A 27787-nucleotide genomic window follows, 5' to 3' on the forward strand; every position below is an offset into this window, starting at 1 on the left:
CTTGGACATGTAAGAATTACCAGCTGCATGAGAGCTCATGTTTCTGGAGGGAGCCAGACTTAAAGGATTAATAACAGGTAAAGGAGTGGAGAAAGATGGCCACTGTGGGGCCCATAGCAGTGAAGCAGCAGCATTTCAGCTCTTTTCCAGCTAAACTTTAACACATCACAGTGCAGCCAGAATATGTTAGAAGCATGTCTGAGGCATGATTGCTGGCTCAGACCATGCGTAAAACTAAGCTCTAAACACAGTTTGACTTTTTCAGGTTATTTTTAATTTTGGAGAACAGTGAATTGGAGCCAACTGCACACACTAATCCTGATGGAGCAGACCATACACCTCACAGCCCATGAGGTTACTGACCTCCTTGACCCTGCCAAACTCTGCTGGGCCATAACAGACCTGGACCTACTGGGATTCAGCAGGCCAGGCAATGGCAGTTTCAAACCTCACCTCAGCCATCAGAAGCAAAACCCTCGGTCAGTGTTTTCTGATGCCTCTCTTGCAAGGATTGGAGTTGCTGTGAAATTATTCTTGAGAACTACTGTGATCTTATAAAAAAAATTTGTTGTGTTCCGACTTCCTTGTCAGGAGCTGGGTTACAAACTATGCCCAGATAATATATGGTCCTCTTTTCTGGTATTCTTACCTTTACATAGTCAGAGCCAAACATTCCAGATATCCCTAAGCATCAAACAAGGAGTAGGGCAGTGTTAATATCAAATGTAATTTCAAAGGATCAAAACATCCTTTCTGAAAGGGATGAGCAAACTTCAAGAAATAAGAACAAACACCTAAAGTAATGTTTACATCCCTACAAGCTGTATAATCTTTCCCTTTTCTTAGGTTAGGCTTGGATACAGCACTGAGAAAGGTGCTGGGCCAAGGGATCTTATTGCTACTACTTTGTGTGTGTTATTTGTATTGCTACAGGACTCTGGGACCCCAAAAGGGGATGAGGGTCCCATTGAACCTCCTGGAGATATGAAAACAAACACCACACAGACAGTTTTCTGCCCCTGGGAGCTAATATTTGGCCATTTCTCTGCAGCATCTGGGGATAAAGCAGGGCATAAGGAAGTGTATTAAGGTATACAGCATGGACTGCAAATAATCTTATTTCTGTAACTCTTGTCCTTTCTTACCCTAGTGTGTCTCTTCTGTTTGTTAATCTGTTTTATCATCTCAGTTTAAATTTAATTTGTTAACTTCTTGGGCAAAACTCTTTGTGTCTTTTCATTTGTTATGTTTATTGCGGGATTTTTTTCCCTTTTGCATGGTTTTGAGACACAAAAATAATATGTGTTATTGAAAACATGAAAGAAAACTTCCTTCTCTCCCTAACAAAATAAATGGATATGATCTATTTAAATGTGCCTCTCTGATGTGTTATGATTTTGTACCACTATAGAGCCTAATGTAAGCCTGTGGAACAATGAGCAACACAACTGGTATAGCAATACAAATAAAGAAATTTGCTCCACATGTATATACACACCAAGTACTTCTCCAGATGATATGCAGACAAAGGGGGTATAGCAGCAAAATAATTCCTACTGGTTAAATACAAAAAAAGCTGCTGGTATACTGCATTGTGATTGATAAATTTGCAGGACCCCACAAAGATAAAATAATGTGATAGAGTCAAGGTAATACAATCTCAGCATCTCCAGGACCTGAAAAGAAATGTGGACATTTTCCCACCTCTATTACTATTCCTTCCAGGCTAACCTCATGGCTGCAGCATCCTCTTCCCCTGCCTACAGCCACAGCAGCTTCAGTTGTGCCAAGGGAGTGTTTCTTGGGAAAGGGAGGTGTTGGGGCATTGGCAGTTTCTAACATTCCCTAGGGAAGAGACTGCCAGGCCAGAAGACGCTGTAAGGCAATAGCTCCAGCAGCGCAGTAGGCCCAACAGCTCTGCCACCATCTAACTCTCCAGAATCTTACATAACTCCTGCATGCCCTAGAAGAGGAAAAGAAAGAGGAGTTTGTTAAAAGCTTGTTTAAAAGGCTGTGCTGAAGAGCTATAAACAATACAGTGTGTTAGTTTACACCGGCAGAGTAAGGAAGAAGGTACAGACAGTTTAATGGTGCAATTCACTCCTGCTTCCCCTCCAGGCCACGCATATCGCCCGACTGCCATCTCTAAATACACCTGGCTTGCAAACCTCTAATTTACTCTGTCCAAGGCAGCGGAGTGTGTGATAGAGTCTCCAAAGGGACGAAGGCTTCCCTCAGACTTCACTCTGCTTCTTCTCACAAGCAGCAGAGAAAGGTTTGGGGCTTTTGGAGGTGTGTTTGCCAGCAGCACAGAGCTTGTGAGCGCGGCCTGTCCCGGCCCGAGCCCCGCACTCCGGCGGAGCAGGGGGTCGGGAAGGCCCTTCACAGTTCCACAGTCAAGGCTGTGAATTATTTGGATTAGATGAGGAATTTCAAGTGGAAACCATCAGAATGTGTGTGAGCGCCTGTGCGAAGCTGAGCTATGTTTAAAGAAAACAAATGGCTTCTTAGAGTACCTCTGCAAGGTCCCGTTCTAAAAGGGGGCATAAGTAACTCTCGTTTTTCCTGAGACTGCAAACTTAAATGGGATCATGGGATGGGGGGAGGTCCTGAAAGCAGAGAATCAGGAAAAACCCATGATAGCAACTGTATGAATAAATTCGCAAGATATGCTGTAAATAGCTCTGATGCTGAACAAATATAAAACAAAAAAAAAAAAAGTATTGCAGCCATTTTAAGATTTCTGCTTTCTTCTTCACCCCTGCCACTAAGCAGACTTCTTCAACATGTGACAAGAAGAATTCAGAGGGATGCTTGCCAAGTGTTTTCTGACCCAAATCCTAGAGGTATCCTCCATCTGCAGCAACAGACAGCTTGCTGTGGTCTGTCATTACCTTCTGTTTGGTTTTCAACACCAGCTACCCTAGTTAATGAAAGAAGATGCAACCACCAAAGAAATCGAACAGACAAACTTTAGCAGCATTTCTGGAAAGCTTAGGGGAAGACTTCTCTAAACTTGAATAGGCCAGAATGCTGGGCAATAATGACTGAGGCATGCATTTGGAAGTGCATTGTTAATAGCAAACTCACATTTAGGAAAACAGGCTACATAATGCCAGGTGAAGAGGATTTAAGGACAAAAAATGAAAGGCAGAGCCAACCATTCAATTTCTGTCAAAATATCATACCTACCTACTCGGCCTCTATCTGCAGGCAATAAATGTCATAGCTTGAAAGAGCCAGGCTGTCAGAAATATTTTTTTTCTGCAGGACTGAGACCCAGCTACACATCCATAAAGTTCTTCTATGTAAATGTTTGCATGTGGCCCTTCACATCTAAGGTTTGTAACAATGCATGGTATTTAGCAAAATGCCATTCCCCTAAAGGGCAGCATATTTTTATTCTTATAATTTTGCATGGAAATTAAAACGAACATATTTTAACATGGGAAAAGAAAACACTTTTCCCCCCAGCTAGGCACTGCTGCCTCACTGTACTGCTGCTGCTGATGGTGGCCTGATATTTTTCTCTGCATATTCAGAAACAATTCAAATGTAACAAACGCCCATTTACCTACTACATAAACACGAGGTACTTAAAATGCTTGTCTTTGATAAACCATTCTCCCCTTTGAGGATCCATTAGGCCCAACATGAATGAAGCCTAAAAAGCTACTTAAAGCTTTTGGAGAATTCTCTGGATTTCCAGCTTCACATTTCAGTTACTGTGATGTTTGCATTAAGATGCTTGTCTGAGTTCAGCCCTGCAGGATTCAGAAAAAGAAAAATGTTCCATTTGTATTGAACACAACCGGTAGGTATTTAGCTATTTTTTGTGTATTATGACAGTACCATCTGGCATTCATCTGCCATATACCTCAGGAGAATGTCCCTTTCCTATTTGGCTGTATGATGCTGGACAAAATGACAGAGTACACCAAAGGTTAACTTCCTGTAATGCAGTCTCTTGGCTTATCTTGAGTAAGACAGTAGTTCCTTTATATTCCTAACTTTGCATTTCACATGTTCTCATGCCTGCCTGGAAAACAGGGTCACAGGAGATTCTTGTGGGTCAGACACCTCCTAATGCGAAGCCAGGGGTAATCCTAACAAACTTAGTAACAACAATCTATAAGGCCAGTTGGCGCTGCACATGCAGAAGGAAATGTGCAATTGAAATGGAAACTCGCCCAGATAGGTTTGCTCTGTTCCCCTGGAAAGCTTTGTACAGTGGAAGCATAAACAAACCACTGCTCTTAGAAGTCATGGTTCACCTGCTGACTCAAACACTCATGTCTGTCAGCCAGCATGAGAGAGGCCAAGGGGACTATCTGTTTGGGTTTCTCTTTTGGTCTCAGCCTAATTTATCTTGTCAGCTCCAAGATCGCCATTCCTTTCTTGAAAGGACTGTAAAGGAAGTTTGGCTTAGCCGTGCCCTCCAATTATTTGACCATTTTTAAGCAAACAAACAAGAACTTCTCGCGGACCTAGTTCAGCTCCTGGGTAACTCTTAAAGCTATTTTCATCCTAGCCCCTTCCTCAAACGGCAGTTCCTTCATCCCTTTGAGGATATATACTTTAATACTCCCAACCTGCTTCTTGCAAACAGCCTTTTCAAGAGAAACAAGCCAGTCTTGAGCAATTAAGACCTATAGATCTCCCTTCACTTCCTTCAAAGCCATTGTGGAGGTGCAGCTGAAACCCATTAAATTCAATTGAGCCCAAATGGCCCATAAGTCATATGGAAACTTCCTCTGGGCTTTTAACAAAGAGCCTTGCTTTAAATTCCAAATTACAAACAAATTCAGTGTGTTCAGCGTTCGTATAAAACATGAAAATTAAAGAAAACATACAGACGAAAAGTTGCATCAAATCACAGGGAGCATTATAAGAAAGCACAAGCAGCTATTCTTGTTCTGAAGTTACATTCTTCAGTAAGAAATGTCATATTATTTCATGGCAATATTTTCTTTAGTCTGGACTGGGAGTATGCTTACTGTGTGACTGAGAAAAACTGGTGGAATTCTTGACCTTATTCTCTCCACTGACTTTTCCTAACTATGATTAAAAATAATATATATTCACATCTATGCACATAATTTGATGTGTATATATGTATAATTATACTTTACAGCATATAGCTACCAGACTAATCTCAGGCTCCTCTATAATAAGTAGATAATAAACATTTATAGACTATATATACTCAACATTAAGTATTGCTTTATTGTGGGTCAGTTTTTTATCAACTTGACAAATTTATTAATGTGGCTTTTTATTATAACTCTCAATCTGTCTAAGATTAGGGATCAGTATATGTACTGCAGGATCATAAGTCAGCTAAACACTGAAAAGATACAGGCAGATACTAAACTTGAAAATTATACAGCAAAATTGTTCCATAATACATCTTTATTCAGCCTCCCCCATGGGACTGGCATGCTGTAAAAGCCTTAAAAGAGTCTCTACTTGAGGGTTAATTTCACCCTAAGGGCTCTAGGAATAACTGGCGGCCCAGATCTTTATGACTTTGTATCAATTAATGTTTTTTACATTCTTTTTAACAAGAACTTGATGAAAAATATCCTGCTCTACCTATTCCATTTGGCACTCAAGTTACAAGTCATTAGAAGTATCTGAATCAGTTTTAAAAGTGCTATTTTATAAGTGGAGTGATATTTTCTGAAGGTAATGGCTCTGAGAACGGAGACACGCACATGTTCCCGAGGCACATGAAATTGAAACGAAAAGCAGCAGTGGCTTTTGCTTTCACGGCTAATCAGAACCGTGCCAAGCCCTGCTCCAAAATGTAAGGGCTTGGCTGCCGATTCCCTGCAGATCCAACGCCTTTGTCACGGTGGGGCAACATCCCCACCGAGGGGCCCAGGGGGAGCAGGGCTGCACTGTCTGGGCATGGACTCTGCCCCACCATGGGAGGTGGGCCAGGGCGCCGACACACGGACTCGGCCTCCTCCCCATATCCCTGGGGCAAATCCTTTCAGCCGGCCTTGCACGGACCCACTGGCAAGGGCAATTAAGACTATGACAATTAAACAGCCAGCTCTGTTTCTCCCATCCCTCCTCCTGCTCCTTTCTTTCCCCTCTAGCCCCCTCTCCCACCCTCCTCCTGCTCCTTCCTCTGTAACAGCCCAGCACCACTTCAACTCACTGAACTCAGCAAAAGCAAACACTTCAAAAACCCCTAGGACAAGCAAGAGGGATGGCAATGCAAGGAAGGTACGACTGTGAAGCCAGGAGCAGAGAAAGGAGAAGCAGGACTGAATTGTGGCAACAATCTGCTTCATGGGCTCACATCTGAAAGGCATCAAGTTTGTTAAATTAGCAAGAGAAAAGGACAGCTGAAACGTGTCAGCCTGCATCTAAGGAAAAAAAAAAATAGGCCAGCATAGTGTATTCTTATATACATAATGTACATAGTGTATTATATATATTTTTATATACCTAGCAGCTTTACTCTCACCCCACTCCTTTCTCAACATCTCCAAAAATTCATTGGTAGTTAAATCTCACTCCTGACACAGTGATAACAAAAATTACAGACCTTCTAAGATGGCTACTGAGGTCTGGGAATATTAAACAGACAACCCATTTCACAACAATGAATTAAGTAACACTTAGTAGGAAAGTTTTAGGGGTGGCAGAGAGTGGAAAGGAGAGGAAAGACCAAAAACCTAGAAAGGATAAACTATGCTGAAAAATGATACCTGCTTGAAAGAAGTATGTTCTCTGATTTATGTTTTTTCAATTGTCCTGAACAGCATATTCCACAGGAACACTGTAAATTGGAAAAATTGTGGACAGGATATGTTGGATTTTGAGTAAGAGGGAGAAGGAGAGGGCATTTGTTCACTCTGCTGACTCCCCACTGCCAAGCAATAGCAAATTAGGACTGCCTGAGAAACCAAGCATACTGAAATCTCCTCTTCTGGTGGATAAAAGTTATCTGAGGGCAAATTCATCCCCATGGCTGTAATGGGGTTGCCCTAACCTTCACAACCCTGAAAATGGCAAGAATTAAAGTAATAATAAAATCCCTCCCAAAATACAAGTGAATATTCTAGGTATGTGGAAAGAAATAGTCCAGTATGATTCAACTGATGTTTGAGAGAAAAGACAGGATATCTCGGGTTGGGTCAGCAGCATTAAACACACCAACAACACCAAATGCAGAGATGCCTGTAGAGCCAACACATCCCTGTCTCAAGCCCAGCTCTGACCCAGTTTGTCTTGGGCTTGCCCAAATACAGAAAAACACAGGCACCTGTCAGTTACTGTCAGGGTACTTTTGTTTACAAGCTAATTCATAAGTGCTTTCCAAAACACTATTTTTTTTTTTCTGAACAAAACCCATGACTTCTAATTTGAAAGGGGATTTTAAAATGGTTGTGATTCACAGGGATTTATGGATGTTTCCCAGGGAGTTTCAAAAGCCTGGACTTTCTTCCCACAACTCCCAGGAAATGCAGTTAAAAGTCTCCCATAGGTCGTTAGTTCAGCGTGTTTGGACTGGTAGTGCGGGACAATCACCTAGCAACCTCTATCCCAAGGAACAATCACCTGGAAGCCTCCATCCCAACACCTGCATGGGGCAGAACCTTTAGAGATGCTATCCAAGGCTGTGCCCAAAACGATTCCCCAGTGTGGTTGGGATCAGCATTAACTTGGACAACAGCTACGTGTCATTTCCATTTCTGCATGTTGCTAATTTATAGAGAAACAGGATATGACTGGACGCCAGCAGAACAAGCTGGGAAAGGGCAGGGGGAATGTTCACTTAGGGAAATGAACCTTAGAAGATTTCTTAAGCCAAAAGCACTTTGAGGACACCATTCTTTTTAACCTAAGAACCATTCTGCATTAATCCCGATTTAGCCACTGAGATTTTCAGCTCCAACTGGTTACAGCAAATAATGCCCTGGAAAGCCCTGGGTGAGGCTTTCTCACCCACCTGCCTCACACAGGACTCACTTCCAAGAGGTCTTTAAATGTCAGCCCTTGAGTGATGGGTTTCATACACCAGAGCCTGTTGCCTTGCACAATTTGAAGGGAAACCTTCCGTGTTTTGCTTTCCAGCTTTTCTATTCACCCTGAACATTGCCTTCAGTGATAAAGCTAAAAAAACCCCACCCTTGCTTGTTATCCTGACAATATTTAATTCTGACAGCACATTCAGTATGCTTCATGAAATATGCAACCCTGTGACTAATGAGGTATTTGCACGTAAGGGCCATATACAGTAAATTGCAGGGCAATAAAAGTAAAGGAAAACCATGAACTGATCAGCCAGCTGTTAAAATGATGCAAAGTGTGCCTTATTAAATGTGTTATGCTATACCCAGATGCTGACTAGAACTCAGCCCTGGCTCCCTCAGTAAAGCTTCACCTTAAAAAAACCTATAGGTCCCCATTTCTATTACCACACATTAGCTTTCTGCTTTTCAAATACTGATGGAAGTTCACCTCTCTGCTATCTCCCTCCTTTCGACTCATCATGTAAAGGAAGCACTATTTTGATTTTATGTGTGAGATTGAGTCTGCTCCAGTGCTAAGCATCCTATCAGCATATGACCAACTAGCAAAGCTGACATTTTTGCCATGATTATCCACGAAAAGTGTTTCCTACCTCTGATTTACAAGAGCCCTATTCATGAGAAATGATTAATAGCTCACTAGTGCTGCCAAAAAGCACATAAATCTAGACATCCTCTATGCTCCTGACATGCCACTCATCTTGTAGATATGTTCAGATCTCTCTCTTCCTCTCTCCCGCTTATCTATGTCTGATCCCCAATGGGCACACGCTCATGCTGATTAGGCAATGCAGTTGCTGACTGGGACAATTTTAGGCTTATATTACTGATGGCACCCAATTAGAGGCTGCGGAAAGTAGTGTCCTTCCTGGCTTGTACTAGACAACCATGATGAAGTGTTAAATGCCTTCTAAATTAACCGGCAGTATCACCCATGTGTCTGGTACAACTTATCAGGGTAAGAAACAGCTCCACTGCCAAGTTTTCTCTGCTCAAAGTGAAGTCTCCCGGGCTGTAGAGTAAGAGAGCTGAGAAGAGGGCAAGCTGCACACAAGCATACACCTGACTCAGCTGATGCTTAACTTACTCACAAGGTTTCATGCCCTTGGCATTAAACACGCCTCCAAGCACCCCATTCAGATGTGATAGATTTAAACAAGCACTGTCTGAACCATGGCCCACGGTAGCATTCTCCATCCCCTCACCACCCCACCCCCCTGGCCTAGTAAAAGCTATTTCACAGTTCTTGAGCACCCTTCTTCTGAAGATCCGAGAGTGTTTTGCAATTACTAAAAAACGTGCCTGCCCATTTTATTCCATAATTTCAGCAGGGCTCCTAGCACAACAAGACAAACGCACAAACAACACACACAAAAAGTAGCTCATTGTGCCTGGTGTGTGAAGAGACTATCAAGGTTGCAGTGTTTTCCCTACATGTATCCACTATGACACAAGCCTTTAATTGTTCAATCGTGTTCTGCTTTACAAATAATACAGAGTACAACATGCCTTTTCCTCACTGATTTTGGTGCAGGCAGGTTACAGCTTGCCGCTGGGTTTTATTTCCGTATTCACAATGTTCACTGTGGTTGCAATCCAGTGCATTTTTAATTTAAGATATTACCATCACACCTCAGAATTATGCATAGCTCCCACTGACATCTCTGGAAACCCCAGCTATTATCCCAGCTGTAATAATAACAATAAAAAATCAATGTTATTATTCATAAAATAATTATAAAAGATAACTTTTTTCCCTCTGTGTGTTTTAATAAGATTACTGGCACCCACCTTCTGCTCAGTTTTTTGCTTCTTAACTTCCTCATGGGTAATTACTGGTCCAAGCTTAAAAGCAGCTATCCTCTTTTGAGTGCACCCACCCTGAATTTTGCTGGATCACACATTTTCAACAGTTCCTGTTTGCAGTCATTGGGTTTTAGTACTGTACAAACTTCTTCTCAAGTAAATACCTGCAAAGAATTGCAGCAATGCAAAGGGATCCCTTGCTTAGTTGGGCAGTCTTTCCAAGTGTAAATGCTCCATTCTCCAGATACCTGATCTCCAAGCTATCTGGTCCTTTTCCTACATAACAAGTGCACTTTCGTCAAAGCTTCTCAACTGTTTCTTTAAAGAAAGAGGAGAGGCCTCTGTTATTTTCATACCTGTGCCAAGGATAATAAAGTTATTTGTGTTGCTTCTCTGGCCATCGCATCTCAAATCTTTCAGAAGCAGAACATTTTGTCAGTCAAAATGATTTGCCATGACCCGGTGGCAGACCTGTGTCCTGCCAGGCTGTGTGTGCAGCTCTAGCCACAGGCTACATCCCTGAGAAGCAAGCACATGATGACACGAACAGGTGTTCATTGCAGCTGTATTTTGTGCAATGCTGTTTGCAATGTATATAACCACACAAAGTAAAAAAAAAAAAAAAAAAAAAAAAAAAAAAAAAAAAAAAAAAACCAACAGCAGCCATTTTTGTTGCTCAGCATGCCCAAGCCTCCCTGGCCAGTGAGTTATAAGAGCCAAAGGGCCTTGACTCCCCCCTTGCTCCTAAGCCATGCTCACAGCTTCTTACCTGACATTTCTTCTGCTGCATTTGGAACAGACTCTCAGACTGAGAAGCTGAATTCTGCTCGGCTTTCGCTTTGCTTTATTATTGCCTTCCTACAAGCAGCTAAAGACATGTTTAAATATTCCTATCATTTAGCCTGAAGGAAAACTGTTTAGCACATTTAACATCTCTACCCAGAACCCAGACTTTCCATAGATGTAAGAACCATCTGATGGCAGCCACTAACACTTTAAAAAAATAATCTTCTAAAAGAACAGCTACATGCAAAGTAAATAGAGAATTCTTCTACACAACAACATAACTTGCTGCCCCAAGTGCCAAAGGAGATGTTTAAAACTGGAAGTTACAAATAGTGAAGGTTATTTTTCACTCTCATTTCTGTGATGTGTACAAAGCAGAGCAGTAAGGACAAGGTGTTAATACTATCATCTTCCAAAAGGCACAATCAAGGCAAATGGAAACTGTGATGAAAAGCCCATCTACGGGGTGTATACCCACCTCTCACCTTTCCAGACAGTACAAAACTTTTTTTCTTTACAACTGTGCTGAATAACCTAGAATTGAATACAACACACACACAAACTCATCCCAAAAGCTTTCTATGTGTTTTTTTACCTGTCCATATATTTTCTTGGTCATTTCACTGGGAGAACAGCACACCCACTTCTCTTGTAGTGCAAGTAGGAAATGTTATCTGTTGGGGTTGGCTGCACTATCTAATTAGAGATCTCTGGACAGCTCATCTTCACTAAGTTTCATAATTATGTGAGTGAGCGTCAGTGATCCTCACTCAGCAGTTCCATGGAAGCTTGTTCAGTAGCCACCATTCATTCTGTTTCACCATTTACAGTACTCAGAACAGTTTTCAGATACCCTTTTTCCACAAAAGATTTTGTTTGTTGCTTTGGGGACTCATACTGAAAGCAGAGCAGAGAGGAATAAATGACATTTGGGGTATTTCATTACAGCCATAACCTCAAAGGCAGAAGGAAAAAAAAAATGGTGTTTAAAATAACTTTTGTTCCTCTCGTTCAGAAAAACACATTGACAAATTACATATTTGTATTCTGGCAGTAGACAACATATTTACAAGAGCTCTTCTGCCTGTCTCCTTTTGTATAATAAAATGCTCTTACTCAAGGTTCAGGCTATTTCAAGGATTCTTCAATGCAGACTTATTCTATGGCTAACAAATGCATGATTTAACCAAGGAATGCCCAGGAGTAAGGGTAGGAATCAGCACTCTCAGCTTGACCTTATCCTGCTTTGGCAGGTGCTGTATTTTCACAGACACAAATACAGAGCTAGAACAACTCTCAGGGAAAGGAAAAAAAAAAAGAGAAGGAAACTATTTTCATGGATCATTTACCCTAACTTTTCAAACTCATTTCTTATGTATTTATGAAAATAAGTATAACACAGCATTTAAATTCAAATTAGTGACATAAAGAACCATGATACGCTGAAGTTTCTTATGGCACTGTGCATGTTCTGGATGCAGTTTTGGTCCTTCTTAAATCAAAAGAGCAATCTGTCTAGCTGAAATTCATGATGCCATTTTGTGAGTAAAGAAATTAATGGATATCAGCACCCAGTAAGAGTTGAAGTGTAGGAAGCAACTTTTCTCTGCTGCTCATTTTTCAAGAGCATGTGTTTAAACCTCAAACACTTAATGGGAGCAGTGAATACTCTCATCTGCTTGGAAAGCGAAATGATACCAAATAAATCGTGACATGTTTTGGGAGAATTTTATCACTAAATATTATGCACACACAGTCTTGATCCTTACACAGTTTGATGAAAAAAAAGCTCAAACGGGTAACATAAAAGGGTTTCTTTTTTCCCGAAGCTAAAAGAATCTTGCATGACCTAAGCTCCATTTTCTTTGCTTAAATAAAGAAACTGAAAATCCAAATCATAATCTTTCTGAATAAATTAATGCTAATTAAGTAAGGAAAGTGGAAGTTGTGTGGTTCTAGCACCAGCAGAATCAAAGCACATCCCATTATTTAGCTAATACAAGCAATTTTGTTAAACAAACTATACCTTTGTTCTGTAAATACTGGAAGTCAGGCTTCGGACAGATGTTGCCTGCTGTATACAGACATGCTAGGGAAAGGTTAGAGCCCCAGCTGTTGATCATCACTTCTTTGCAGAGGTTACTGCCCCCTCACATTTGCTGGCAGAGCTTGCTTACAGAAACACCCCCGCAGCCACTTGAAGTTAAAGTGAGTGGCACTGCTATTTAGACAGTTTAAGCTAACTAGCGCGGCTGCTGAAAGAGTTCGTGCCTGACTGTACCTTTAAACTTCCAGTGTTCACAAGACTGCAGGTTCTCACAACTTCTTGTCAGGGCAGAAGCTTTTCTCACCTTTTTGTGTAGCACCAGAGATCAAATCCCCAACGCCATGCTTGTATATTTAACCTTAAGTGCCTCCTAATTGAACATTGACAATGGTGTTAAATGTGCTAGCCAGCTACAGTCCTGTTTCTCCTCCATCCTTCTGCTTTGATTAGCTTTCAAATCACTTTTGTAAGTCTGTGCTCTTCCAAACAACAATCAAAATCCGTGTTATTCCACTGTGCGAGGGCATCCTGCAGACCTGTTTGACACACGTAAGGATACGCGGTCTCAGGATACACAAAATGCAGCTCTGATGCAGTGATATTGGGATGCACCAGGCGATGGACAGAATTCAGTATGTTAGACATGCTAGGATGCTCTAGACAAGAGCCTCACCTTTTTCCACTGTTTTCTCACCTACAAAAGAGTGAAACTTTTGCAATGTTCTTTGAAATGAGTGAAAAGTGCTATGTGTTTGTGTATGATAAGTTTTTAAGAGTATAAGATGCACTATTCTTTGGCTAGTTAAAAAAAGAAAATGCATCATTCAAGAATTTCATCAACAAAAAAAATTTAATAATGGTATGTGAATAGTTATGATGTTAGGATAAAGCAAGGTTTATTTTCTCATTCTTTTAATAGTAATATGAGTAAATTCCAACATATCAGCAATTAAGTGATACATTTAATTTACAACTGGTTTTTGAGGGATTTTTTTCCTGGTTTTTATTCCTGGCATCATAGGATATTGATTAAGCTGCAGAAAGTATCATTCACAGCATGCTATTTATGCAATGCTGTCCATATCCAAGTGAAATTGCTATGTTAGACTTTAAAAAAAATATATATATATATATTTTGCAGACAAAACAGAAGTTATCCAAGGCTTTAAAAACAGAATTTTCTGATTCTTTCCTTAAGTGTTACATTACTGTCATACATTTTTCTACCTCCTCTACTGCTTGAGTCACAGATAATACCAAGTAGCAAGTGCGCCAATAACCATATTAAAAGAACATTACAGATAGAAAGTCAATCACTCAAAACTTATAACCTTACAAGATTTCCCAGACAATTGCATTTCAGGCCCCTTGGCATACACATTGCATACAGGACTGTGGATGACATGACTATTTTTTCCCAAAGCCATTTCCACATTCAGTGAACAGACTAAATGCTAATTATTACATCATACAGGAATGTTCAGTTTTGGTGGGTTTTTTTCTTACCGTTCTCCATGAAACACCAGAAATAGATATTTACTGAGCTGTACTCAAGGCTTGCTACAAAGGCAGACTTCTGAATGTCTGTTGACTTTTCTGTCATGCCATCCTTGCACTACTCGAGTGTTTTGCAAGCAAGAAATCATCTGTATATGATTCTGTGAATAGGATGAGCTCCCCTTCATTTTCACAGGTGAAAAGATCGCATCATGACAACCTGGAAAACATAGGTATTAAGTATTTTCCCTTAAATCTCCACAATTTAACATCTTTCCACCACATCCCTTCTGTGTTTTAACAGTTCTCAAATTCTTGCACGTGTGCTTAGGACATGTGGAAAGCCAGAACCCTGAAACATTGAGACACATTGCTCCTGCCTCCCAAGTACTGAACTCTTTCTCCAAATCATTGGTTATACGTTTGGGGTTTTTTAAGGAAAGTAAAAAAAACCCGCATTTCTCTTAAACTTGTTCTCAGGAAAAAAAAAACATACTTTTTTTTGGAAGCATTAGATATTCCTCCAGGTGCAGTCTCCAGTCTGTATATTTTCAGTCCAAATAATATACATTTGACAAATCTATAAGCAACTGAAAACTGGGTCTTGTGATGAAAAGTGTCAAGCAAGCTTAACTATAGGTGGCATTCACAGCTTCACCTATAATTGAGATCTTCTAAAATGAGCCTTCTGGTAATCCAGATGAGGCTGCAGCACAACAGCTCTCTGCATACCTACACAAAAGACTGAGACTGTGCTAAGAGGTCTCATTCATTCCTCTGATGATCTGAAACAAACAGGCATCAAATGATTTTTATCGTGCAATCACTGCTCACAGCCTCAACAGAGTACCTGAATACAGCAGAGGCACAAATGAGCATCTAAAGCACAAATGAGTATCTAAATCCCCTTCTTGACATTCCTACACAGGAACCAGTAAGCTGGTGAATTATTATCGCATCGTGAAGGTAGAAGGGAAAATTTCACTTCCAAAGAAACCACTTCTAGCTGGCTTGGAAGAAATACGTGACTGTGATACTGTGATCCAGCCAGTTGTTACCCTGGTGAGTCATGGCTACATCTGTCCTGATATGGCCAGCAGTCATTACCCGACGTGTTTTCTCATGGTTGACACTATTCCATAAAGGAAATTACAAGAATGGAGAAGTCCTTGTCCCTAATAATCTTGGCTCTGTGTCATTGTAAGGAGCACCTTAAAATGTGACTGACATCTGCATTCCCCTTTGCTAGTGTTTCCAGAGCCAGCTTTTCTCAAGCTCAGTTTTTATGTGTGTCTATGGACTACAGGAGTAAATCATTGCTCTATCACAGCTCATTTACTCAACATACTACAACGTACTGTAGTCCCATAAAGGGCTAAGAAATCCTTGATGATTTGAAATTCTGTAGTATACTACTCCACTTAGCAGAATCACTAAATAATAGTAAAATACAATCTGTCATTAACTGAATAATTGTTTTATTTCCCCCCCGTGGAAGTTGAAGGAAGCATATAAACAGTTCATGTATTTTTATGGAAATGAAAACTAACACATTCAACTAACTAGGGGGTGGTTTCCCCCTTTTTTAAATCAGAAAAATATTTTTCAGCCGTATTTACGTTTTCAAGATTGTCTTGACATCTGTTCTTAAAAAGCACAATGAAAGGCTTTTAACTACAAACACTGATAAAATATGGTAATGCTCTGTTTTTCCCTGCTGCAGAACTGCCAAGTAATAAGGATTTGCATGACTAAGCTTCTATTACGCTGACATATGCAAAACTGAGGAACAATCATTCTTTCTGGTTTGACAACATTTAGATGGCAAACACTCCTTTTACTCTCCTCTAGGACATGTTGGGCCCCAGACAAGATGAACAGCATTATTCAACCAAATCAATTTTTAAATGGACATTTAAACGCTGAGTTCTCTTAAGCAGAGACACTTGGATAGTAACTTTATTATGTGAGCTAAAGGGCACTAGGGGTTTGACTGACACTTGCAAACATACAGAATTTCATTTGACATGCCTCTACATATGCCTCTGCCACACCATCCAGAATCTGTTTCCTAGACCTTAAATAAATGTTCAGTGAAGCTTCTTGAAACACCTTTCCAAAACTCCTGAATCTGTGTTCAATATATTGGAAAACAATATCCAGCTAAATGATAAAAATGTTAATAAATATTTCTAAACTGAGGTGCCTAAGGTTATTTTCATACAAGTAACTTCCACTGGCCAACTTTCTTTGGCAGCAGCATCTGCAGGTCCAATTGACTTGAAGTGCTGTCAGGTGCTCTGTTGCCCAGAAGAATATGACTTATCGGTCTGATTTAAAAAGGTTGCCCTCTTTCAGAATTAAATTTCTCCCTATTTACTCACTATCTTCCATTGTAGTGTACAGTATATCACAACTTAGATTTCAACAAAAAAACACAGCAAACTGCAAATAAAATGTAATTCTGGGCTAAGGTACTCAGGGGTAATGAGGTACCATTTCTTTTATAGGCACCTAATCCCTGACACAAATTTCAGCATACATCTCCTTGAATGGTAATCTATCAGTGTGTATCTCCAACCTACCTGGAGCATCTAGCTATCACATACAAAATAAGACATATCCTTACCATTTCTACTAAAAAAAAAAAAAAATATAAAAGGTGTATTTCTGAAGATAAAACTGTCAGCTGCAGCACGTCCAGAAGCTGGCTAATGGAGTACAACTATGATGCCAATTCTTACTATCTCCCAGACAGGGTGAATAGCCTGTGAGAAAGAGGCATTTCCGTGCTTCCATAGGATGCCCATATTTGTAAAGATGCAGAAAGAGATTTAGGATTCAACACACATCCATCTCAGCCTCCTGCAAGGAATTCAATGGACTTTGAATGGTGAGTCCAGCAATTACAATTTTTAACAGATACTGAAAATTACTACAATTGTGATTAAAGCGGGGATGTGGGAGGAAGAGGCCACTACCACAGATCCTGAATGCATCACTGTTGTCACTGCACCTATCACATCTCATTGCTGTATTCTGGATAAAGTTTCATTAATGATAATCACCAGCACTCATCTTCAGCTTAGTTTTGTACATAATGAAGCCTAAATCATTGTGTTATCTGCCTCTTTCCATCTGTTTACATCTTCCCACTCCCTCTCACTCCCCCAACCTCCCTCACAGAAAACTGCAAATCAGTGATTGCATTTTGTACACACCCACTGATAGCACTGATGTTGTCAGAGCAGAACAGGTGGAAATGCCCTGATGAAAAAACACTATCTCCTAGTGACCTGTTGGTGGTCACCTGGGACCAAAAGAGAGATTGGGATGACTGACACGAGGGATAAAAAACAAATTTAATAATTATACAGTATGGAAGTAAGCCTAAGTGTCTTTCTTACATAACTATATGTGTATGTACATACAAAATTAGGATACTTTTCTGCTTACTGTTTTTTCAGCAACTCACCATATTATCATATGCCAAGAATAATAATTGCCTTTAAAACTTATCAGTAGGCAGCGAGTGTCCTGAAGAAGATGTATATTTCCTTCCTTTCTCTTTTTTCCCTTCCAGAACCACACTCCTCAAGAAGGGGGTCTTTTTACTAGGATTTAACCTGAGAAATGCCACACTCACAATCACAGGAAAACCAGATAAATATGGAATTAACACCTGATTTAATTATTTGGAAATGCTGTCCTGATTAATGCCTCCTTTGGATTATCTGATGAATGCTGCAGTTAACTAACTTTCTTTTGATCCTCCTACTGGGAAATATAGAAAGGATGAGATGGTGGGGGTGGATAATTATGCTCAAGAAGATCAGAGTATCCGATCCATACAAGGAATGCTAAACTCAAGTAGTTCCCTCTCAAGACTCCTACTACAAGCTAGAGATGCCAGTGTGAAGCCGTTTAGCCAGTTTCAAATTGGTAGATGTTCTCATGTTCTTGCGACACCTGGCATATGGTGAATGCATTGAGACCTGTAAAAAAAACCAGTGATTCATTGTTAATCATTCAGAAAACAGACATTCATGGTAACCCTGTATTTCTGGAAAAGTACAACTACACCCCAATTTTTTATCTGTTTTATGAGACAGAAACTGCAGGTGGAGTTGAGAACAGAATCTGAATCCTGATCTGGTTTACAGAACTTTGGGGAGTGTATTACACATGGTGAGCTGTGCAGATTCAAGGAGTGACCTCACATTTGGGAGATTGGTATGAACTGTGCATTTTTCAATCATGGCTTCAGCCTTGCACAAGCAGTTTCATTCATGAGTTGAGTCAGGTCTCTTGTAATGGCTGAATTCTAACTCCTAGTTTGACACAATTACTTTTCACGAAACATGCACACTCCACATGAGCCTACTCCAGGAAAATATTGATTTTTCTTTGCATAAGGAATGTTTTAAGTAACTTTTTAATCAAAAACTTGCCATTTCACTCTCCTGCCTGTGATTTTCCATAGTTAAATCTCAGGGTCTGAATCCTCACTTTGATCTCCAACAGAAAGGCATGTTAATTACTTGTCTTGTTTAAAATCACTGCAGTGCTGCTCCAAGATTAGCAGGAGAGATGTTCAGATTCAGAAGTGCCTGCTTCTTTTTCTTCTTTTTCTTTCTTTCTTTTCCTTCCTTCCTTCCTTCCTTCCTTCCTTCCTTCCTTCCTTCCTTCCTTCCTTCCTTCCTTCCTTCCTTCCTTCCTTCCTTCCTTCCTTCCTTCCTTCCTTCCTTCCTTCCTTCCTTCCTTCCTTCCTTCCTTCCTTCCTTCCTTCCTTCCTTCCTTCCTTCCTTCCTTCCTTCCTTCCTTCCTTCCTTCCTTCCTTCCTTCCTTCCTTCCTTCCTTCCTTCCTTCCTGTCTCATCACCTCTGCTTAGCACCAGAAGCAAGCCAAAGTGAAGGAAGTGGACCTCATCAGACACAGAAGGGATAGGCACGGCACGTAGAGGATAGGTGGATTGAGGAGGGAGCTGAGCAGGTCTTCAGTGAGTGGAGGATAATTGGCAGAGAACATGCAGAGGCCAGTATGGGGTGAAGAGCAAGGACATGAAAGCATGCATAGCTGTGTAGTGGGAGGCCAAGTAGGTGAAGGATGAGCTGAAATGTCCATTCCTGAACCTCTGAAGCGGAGAACCTGCCCTGCACTATGTTGAGTAACACAGACCAGTCCTCCAGGCTGTTCCCTCTGTCCTGCAAAAGCAGAACATTTCAGCATCAATTTATGAGTGCAGCCAAGGAACAGCTGCCAGGCTGCCCTTGGGAGCAAATGCAAGAGCACCTGGGACTCTCCTCATCAGGTGCTATTCCTGCCATGGGAAAAAAATTAACTCCTAAGAGACTGCATGTCCATGTGCAGCAGATAGAAAATGTACAGCTAAGCATTATGAAGTCCTGGATCAAGCTGGCTAAACTCTTGTGAATTCTGGGCAAGCTGTGGATTTGAAACCATACCTCACTGGGCCGAGGCTCAGTTCTGCTGTAAATCAAAAATAGGAAAGCATTACCAATGGATAAACAACATCATAAATCCTGTTGTTTGGCTCTTCTTTTCGTTGCAGCACAATGTATGTGGTATCCCAGTCACTGAATAAAAATGTACCCAAGAAAAAGGGGAATAATCCTTAAAACTGTACTCCTCTCTGTTCATCAGTTACATTAATAACACACTCAACATGCCAGCAGACAGAGCTGCTGCTTAGATAAGACCTAAGTCTGTTTTCAACAAATTAAAGCGTGCCAATAAATTAAGGTATCCTATTGGGGCCAGCTGTAAACTTCATCCAGGCCAGCAAAAGTGCTAGTAAGCAGGAGTGAATTCAGCCTCTACATGAGGAGCACTGCCTGCATTTTTTGTAGTTTGTTAGCAATGCAAAATATTGACGTTTTTATTTAAACATATTTTCAAAAGAATATGGGGACCACTGGAAAATCAATAGATAAATTATGTGATAGGGAAGAAGTTTACACTTAGATCTGTTAGTTACACTGCACCTCCAGATTCCCTGGAAAATATAAAAAGCAGGCAAGTGAGTTCCATGAGGCAAGACAGCAAGGAACACATAAACCTGGGTTTGTTCAAAAGTGCTTCCACAAAAGAAACAGCTATCCAATCCAACTTTACATCTGCTTCCAATTTCATAGTCTTCTGTGTCTTTGATGAAAACCCAATTTTTCCCAAAAGGAATTGCAGCACAGTTGAGTAAAGAAAGGGCTATTGATAAACCTAATGCATCCTTTACAGAGTGTGATGCTTCAGGGGTTTGGTGGTGGCAGGGAGAAGGGTTTTGTCTCATAATGTTTTGCTGCATCTCTAAAGCTCCCTTTACATGTCACCACCTTCTAACCTAAGAGGCAGTCTATTTCAAGCAAGACTGAACTACCTCCTTTTTTTATAAGGATCCCTAGGCATCTCAGACACTCGCCTCCATCTAAGCAGACAGTCTGAGATTTTTTTTAACTCATATTTTTAAGCAATGTGCAGCAGCACAGTTTCAAATCCACTTGACACTAGCATGTCCTTTTGACATCCTCTCCAAAGAGAGCAGTAAAAAAATAACAATATATCAACAATAAATAATGCTTATTTAATTCTGTTTCTTTCATAGAAGCTCAAGAAAATTACTTGTCCTTCTAAGGGCACCACTCAGATAGTTCTTACAGTAATGCTAGCCCTAGCTATGGGCTAGTTCACATTCCAGCTACTTATATTAAACTCTTGGCCCTTTCAAAATTAACAGAAATCAACAGGGACAAGACACAGTGCTCATGTTTCAAGGCACACAAAAACTTTGGGGTCTTGTCTGTCATCAGCCCACTATTTTCTGCTCTGCAGCCTTGTTGTCAGAAACAGTCCCCCGGCTACGCAGGACGCATAGCTTTTCAGGGGGACATGAAAGGTACTATAAATTGCTATCCGACACAATTGAGCCTGAAATCTGACTTGTATAAGGATGCAAAATTCCACTGAAGTCAGGGGGCCTGTGCTTATTAATGTCAAGGCTTCATTTCACCCATTAAAAAGTGAACTGTCAGCTAAGCTATGCTCTGTGAACTCTTGTGGGATTTCCTGCCTTCTTAAGTTACGCGTTTTCAGTTGCTTGGAGTCCCATTAAATGTACGAATGTAAAATAAATGCATTTCTAGGGACACAGGATAGTCTGCCTACATTATATGATGCTTCCAATGTAAAAACAAAACAAAACAAAACAAAAAAAACCCAACAAAAAAAAAACCCAAACAACAACAACAACAACAACAAAACACAACAAAAAAAAACCCACACAAAACCACAGAAATACCACGTATTTAGTATAAAAGCACACCTATCCTCCTAATAAATGTGTGCTCAGGAAAGGTGGAGTATTCCTACATGAGACGGGAAGGTCAGGTCAACTACAGGACAATAGCCTTAGTGCTGATCTGGACTTTTCTGCAGAGTCAGTACCAGTTAACCTGATGTGTAAGACAGACCAAAAAAAAAAAAAAACCAAACACCCAAACCAAATAATCCCCCCCAAAAAAACCCCCAGCAAACAACCAAACCAAACCAAACAACAAAAACAAGCAAACAAAAAAAAATCAAGAAAACCAAAACAAACCAGCCCAATAAATTTTTCCTTTCCTACAGTCAAGATGCAATAGGAGTGCTAATTTACTTTATATAGTTTCTTATTTCAGCACCTGTCTGGGGGTCTGTGCAAGCATTGGGACTGGCTAATCCACCGACTGATCTTTAATCAGACAGTAATATTAGGTGCTAATAGCTCTGATAAAGGGGCTGTTTAACCCAACTGTTAACACAAAGGCGTGCCTGCCACAACGACTATTTCAACAATGCATTTGCCATTCATATTAATTAAAACTAATTCCTTGCAGGCCACAGAACGCACAGAGTAAACCCACAAGGAAAATGTCTATATTCTACCATGACAAATCACATTAAAGAAAAAAAAAATGAAAAGTATCCTAAGGCAATGAAATTTGTCTCAGAAAATATACTCTCTTGGAAATACTCAAATTGTAAATCCATGGCAAAGCTGAAAAGGCCTTTAATAGAGTCTTCTGAATGTATAACTATACATCTTTGGCTCTGTCCTGTGACTTCATAGAAGTCATTAAAAGCTTCTTGTAACTCAAATACAAAGCATTGAGCCTTGCTAAAGGTCGTGAGGAGACAGTCATTTATGTGTCATTTAGACGACTGTCCAAGGCTAGAGTGGTTTAAGTGAAGCAGCAGAGTTAAGTCTCCCAGATAGGTCAGCTGTATTTTATCGTTTTCTATTTCTAGAGAACTTAAATAAAATTTAAAAATACCTTTATCAGGCTGTGAAAGGGTAAATTCTACACCCTCTGCATAAAAATTTCACGCATAAAATTTGTAACTAGTTCACCTGGAAAATCTTAGTTAGGATTATATAAATGATGGCTTATTCTTTAGAGGTATTTAGTCTGGCGAAAAGTGTTTATCTCTGGAAAAGTCACACAATACTAACAGGAATACGCAATTTAGGGGCTTCAGAATTCAAATTAATCCCCAGGGATATTTTGGTTAAGAGGTAAAATGCATCCAAGTTAACTCCCCAACTCATTTTCTTCTGCAGTCTGTGAATGGAGAGACAATCAGTGAGCAAAATGAGAAGCTGTTATCAATGTGAATGTACAGCCCCAAAGCTGTACTCAGCTGTGACAACAACTGCCAGGACCTGCAGGAGCCTTAAACTGGGAGGACAGAAGAGTGTTATGAAAAACCACACTCCAGAAATCCGTGCAGTGCTCAAGCACTCCTTTATTAAAATGGGAGCAGTGGACATAAGCTTCCAATATTGATGTGTTAAAGTTTTGCTAGCAGATCAGTGCCAAGTTATGTGTATCTATCTCCGGGGCAAAGAAGATTAAAAGCCATCTGGACATAATCCCGGGCAATCTGCTCTAGGTGACCCTTCTTGAACAGGTAGTTTAGACAAGATGACTATCAGAGACCACTTCCAGCCTCAATCTTCCAGTCACGAAACTAAAATGAAAAAAAAAAAATCCATTAACACCTACTCAACTACCTCACTGAGAAGCTAACAGGAAAAGAGTACTAGCTTTTTTTTTAAGATGATGCTGTAGTGTTTTTGGAACTCCCTTCACTTTCAGCAGTTAGTAAGGAATGTGAGAAAGCTTTCCTTTACAGGATTTTTTGCAAACCTTTAGCATTATCTTAACGCAGTTTTGTTAAGTGAATTATTTATTAACTTGGTACTCTTATTGATTCACATAGGGAACTCCCACAAAACCAATCAATTGGGCTTCTGAATGCAAATCAATAGCAAGCATTTAAAGGGATATTCTTCCTTTGATGCACATAGGAAGCTCCCATGAAACAAAGGAAGTGTACAAAGGCTTATCTTGCTAAAAATTGTGCGAGATAAAGACAACTTTTTACTACGCGTGTTTTGGTGCTGCTTTGAGGTTATGTTTTTAACCTGATTTACATTATGCATTAGTGAAAATTAGCCCGGACTCGGTTTAAACTTTCTCACGGAATATAATTTGTTCTCTGACTGGCATTACCAAGTTCTTCTAAATTTATTTGAAAGGACATTTATTCTGGAATCACCCCTCATTTCATAAAAAAGAATATCTGTTACAGGATTTAAACATAATCTATATTCTGAAATAAAACATTCGTACAAGACACTGTTTTGCAAAATAATTTGTCCCATAATAGCTGTGTCAACTAATTTCACCATTCGGATACGATCTGAGCTTAGCTGGGCAGAATTTTAAATTTGCATGAACAGAAAGCCAGGGTTTATTGTTTTATTAAGGTTTACAGGCCAATCACTTCCTGGTTCTTAGTAAATTTACAGCCCAATATTCAACGGACTGTAAATTGCTAAATAGACTTATGTTAGCCAGGTACCGGGTTGAGCTATTTTATTGTTTGTGAGGCAAATTCATTTTGTTCTGGAGTAGATTTTTTCCTCAAATAAAATGCATTAAAGCTATTGGATCTGAGAATTGAAAGAATCCTTGTATCTGTCAATAAGGCTGTGCAAATGTTGATACCTTATGGAAGTAACTTGTGTTAGAAATACTGCTGTCATACATTAAAAAGAAATAGTATCTTAGAAACTTAAAAAGCATCCAAATTTTCCAGAGTACTTTGACTCAAGAGATGTCAAATTACTTTGCACTTTTTCTTGATACCAGTACAATGCTGGTGAATCATGACTACAATCATCATGTGATCACAAACAATTCTCTATCCTGATAAAACATTTCAAATAACAAAGGACAGACAGCTGCTAATCACCATGGCAGAAGCTTGTAGACAAAGGGAATTTCTTTGACAATTATTTCAACTATGGCACTTAAACGGGTGCTCATTTTCTTTGTCACTTTATCCTTGACTTTATCAACATTCCACATCCTGCCCAGAATCTGTATGGAGCCTAGCAATAGCTAGATCGAAAGCATTAAATGGAGATCCACTTAATTTGAGGCCATATGAGTGGCTTTGTGTGTAGGCTTTGCATCCAGTCATTTATTTGCTCCCCGTGTAAGACTTTGCTGTTTAAAACAAGAATCTCTCAGATATCTCCTCATTTTCCACAACTGCTGTCAAGGAGTGAACTGCCACCCTCACACAGATATTGGCATCAGTAAATCTGATCACAGATCATCTTTTTCAATAAATATATCTGTTCCACTGCCCCCACCAAAAAAGGGGTGCAACACTGAGGAGGGCCAAAAAGATGATGAGATGGTTGGAAGATTTCCTATGAGGAAAGGCTGAGAGAGTTGGGATTGTTCAGGCAGGAGAAGAAAAGGCTCCAGGGAAACATTATTGTGGTCTTTTAGTACCTAAAGGAGGCCTATAGAAAAGAATAGGAAAAAACTTTTTATCACAGCCTGTTGCAACAGGTCACGCTTGGGGATGATGTTTTTAAATTGAAAGATTTAAATTAGAAATAGGGATTTTTTTTTTTCAATGAAGGTAGTGAAAAACTGGGACAAGTTGCCCAGAGAAGGTGGTAGATGCTCCATCCCTGGAAACAGGGGAAGCCAGGCTGAATGGGGTGCTGAGCAACCTGTTCCAGTTGTCCAGTTGAAGATGTCATTGCTTATTGCAGGGTGATTGGACTACCTGACCCTTGAAGGCCCCTTCCAACACAAACAATTACATTACCTTCTTGGCCAATGAAAATGCAGATGTACACAGAGAACTTCTTAAAGACAGCATTCATATTCTCTTGGGATCACCAGTGAATTAGCTCTGTCTTTAGACTGGCACAGCCCACAACCCCTTGTTCCTTCCTCTGTGGCACAGAACAGCCTGCTGTCTAAGGCCATCTGGACAATTTTGCTGAGCTTTGGCTAGTGAAGAAACTTATTTATCACACTGACCTTCCTTGTTGCCTCATGCTTATGCTATGTACTATTGATCCTAAGTTTTCTAAAAGATTCTCAGAAATTACTTTTGCCCACATAGACAAAGTGTCAGAGGGCAGATTTTCTTTGTACCCTTCTGGAATAAACAATGTACTTATAATCAACAACAGTTTGCAGAACCCAAGCTGAAAGACTGACTCTTACCTTTTTCTGTCAGTATAAATATTCTCTGGGGATATCAACCATATCTCTTTTTTTCAATGGCAAGTTTAAACATTGTGGTAGAGATGGAAGTGCTCCTCTTTGGCAACTGGAAGTTACTTTGTTTAGAAAGATCTGTATTTGATTTTGTTTTACAGAGAAAAGCCACTATTCCATGGCAGTGAGTCCTCATTTTAATGGATGTTCTCTCTCTCAGGGATTATTGACCAGCTAGAAGTTTCTATCTGATGGTGAAGAAGGCAGTGTGGGAAGATGGGAACACATTGGAGATTTCCTGTTTGTAACATGAGCCTCTGTACCACGACTTTCAGATTACAAACTGAAGAAGCCATTAAGGGAAAAAAAAAAGAGCTTCTTTGTAAGTGAACAAAAGTGATGCGAATTTCTCTTACTAAGATTCTCCACATGCTTGTGCATAGCACTTTATGGCATTACACCTCAGAAACTGATTGGAAGCAAGGAAAAAGATATACAGCTTTTCACCAGTAAGTATATCCATGAAAAGAAGGAGAAGGAAGAAAACTTGACTGGTCAACTTCTAGTCCTGTTTCTGGATTCTGCAAGCAGGAGCACTGACAGAAATTTTCTAATGAAATGATTTCCCATCAAAACATTCTGGACAGAGACTAAGGATGACAGGCTTCTTCGTTCTTCTTGCTTTACATTATCTTGCCAGGTGGGCAACTGGTGGCTGCATTTCATGTATTAAAATTATGAGACATGCCACGTGTGTAAATGATTCCACTTTTAGCAGTTGCTGCATTACAGTATGTAACAATAAACAAAGTTATTCCAGAGTGTGCTTTTCCCCAGCTCACATTGAAAACCTTTCCCGAAGTCAAGCTTTTCCTTGTTCTTTGTCATTACAGCATATGCTGATGCAGTCTTCTCAAAAGAAAAGTTTCGTTGCCTGCAACAATTGGAAATCACACCAGTAATTTCACGTCGTGAAATTTAACATTTCCAATCCTGCTAAATTCCATTGTCTTTGTGACTTCCCGGGCTTTTATCCTTCTAGCTAAGGGAGTCCCAAAGGTTCAGGGGGAGACAAAGGCAAGGTGTTCATGGTCAAGCACTGCCATTGTGCTAACAGCTCTAAGGTAACAAATGAATGCCTTATCTTAACTCATGGTTTCCTTGGGAGGGTTTGCTGTATGGGGGGCTCCTCTTCCAACGAGGCGTCAGTCAGGTTAAATCAACATATTCTTAGAATTATACAAAATCTAGGGAAACAGGAAGTGTTCTTACATTATTCCCACACTTCAGTAGATGATTCTGCTTTTTGTAGTAAAAACCCCAGCCTCCTAGAGTGTGAATGACAGAGGTGGTGCACTCATGATCTAAGCGCACCCATGTACCCATGCCCCCTTTGATTTCCAAGATGTGATTTTCATATCTCTGTATACAAATATGTGTGTAAATAGGTATTACAAACACATAAAGGTTGTGGTGAAAGCTGTCATACTGTTTTTATAAGCGTATATTATGAAAGCCATTGTTTTTCACATCCTAGCAAAGAAAAAATATGCCTACATATATGGGTCAACATTTTAGCACAATTCAGCTGCTCTCTACCACTCCTTTGTTACTTGTTTCAATGAAAGATAAATTATGAGATCTTTGTATGTAATTTGTAAAAAAAAAAAAAAAAATATTTGACTGCAAAAATATACCTACAATGATACTGAGTGGTAACTGGAGATTTTGATTCTGAAGTTCTCTAGTTATTTCATACTGCAAGACATTTCTGCCAAATGTGTATCCAGACTGTGGCAGTAATTCTGAAATTTTTAGTAATCTGTTGATGAGAAAGAGTCTATTTGTAGCCTAATTTTGTATTCCTGCTGATGACAGTAGATATATTCTCCAAAATACACTGATAAATATTACAGTATTGTTTGTTTCATCAGAATGTAAATGCAAATGAAACATGTGGATAGTTTAGAGATAAATTTAATTATTCCTAAAGAAGGCTGATTTCTGTT

The 27787-nt window shown here is 39.9% G+C and overlaps 1 long non-coding RNA gene across 1 annotated transcript; it reads left to right on the top strand.

The window, feature by feature from the left end:
• The first annotated feature begins 1685 nt into the window (after positions 1–1685).
• On the top strand, positions 1686–26790 carry LOC135302720 (uncharacterized). Its single transcript, XR_010364278.1, has 5 exons — positions 1686–3814; positions 15116–15249; positions 16942–17080; positions 22802–23151; positions 25999–26790. It is a non-coding gene; the product is annotated as an uncharacterized LOC135302720 (long non-coding RNA).
• The last annotated feature ends 997 nt before the right edge of the window (positions 26791–27787 follow it).

Source organism: Passer domesticus, chromosome 1 (genome assembly GCF_036417665.1).
Source record: "Passer domesticus isolate bPasDom1 chromosome 1, bPasDom1.hap1, whole genome shotgun sequence".
NCBI classification, from domain to species: Eukaryota; Metazoa; Chordata; class Aves; order Passeriformes; family Passeridae; genus Passer; species Passer domesticus.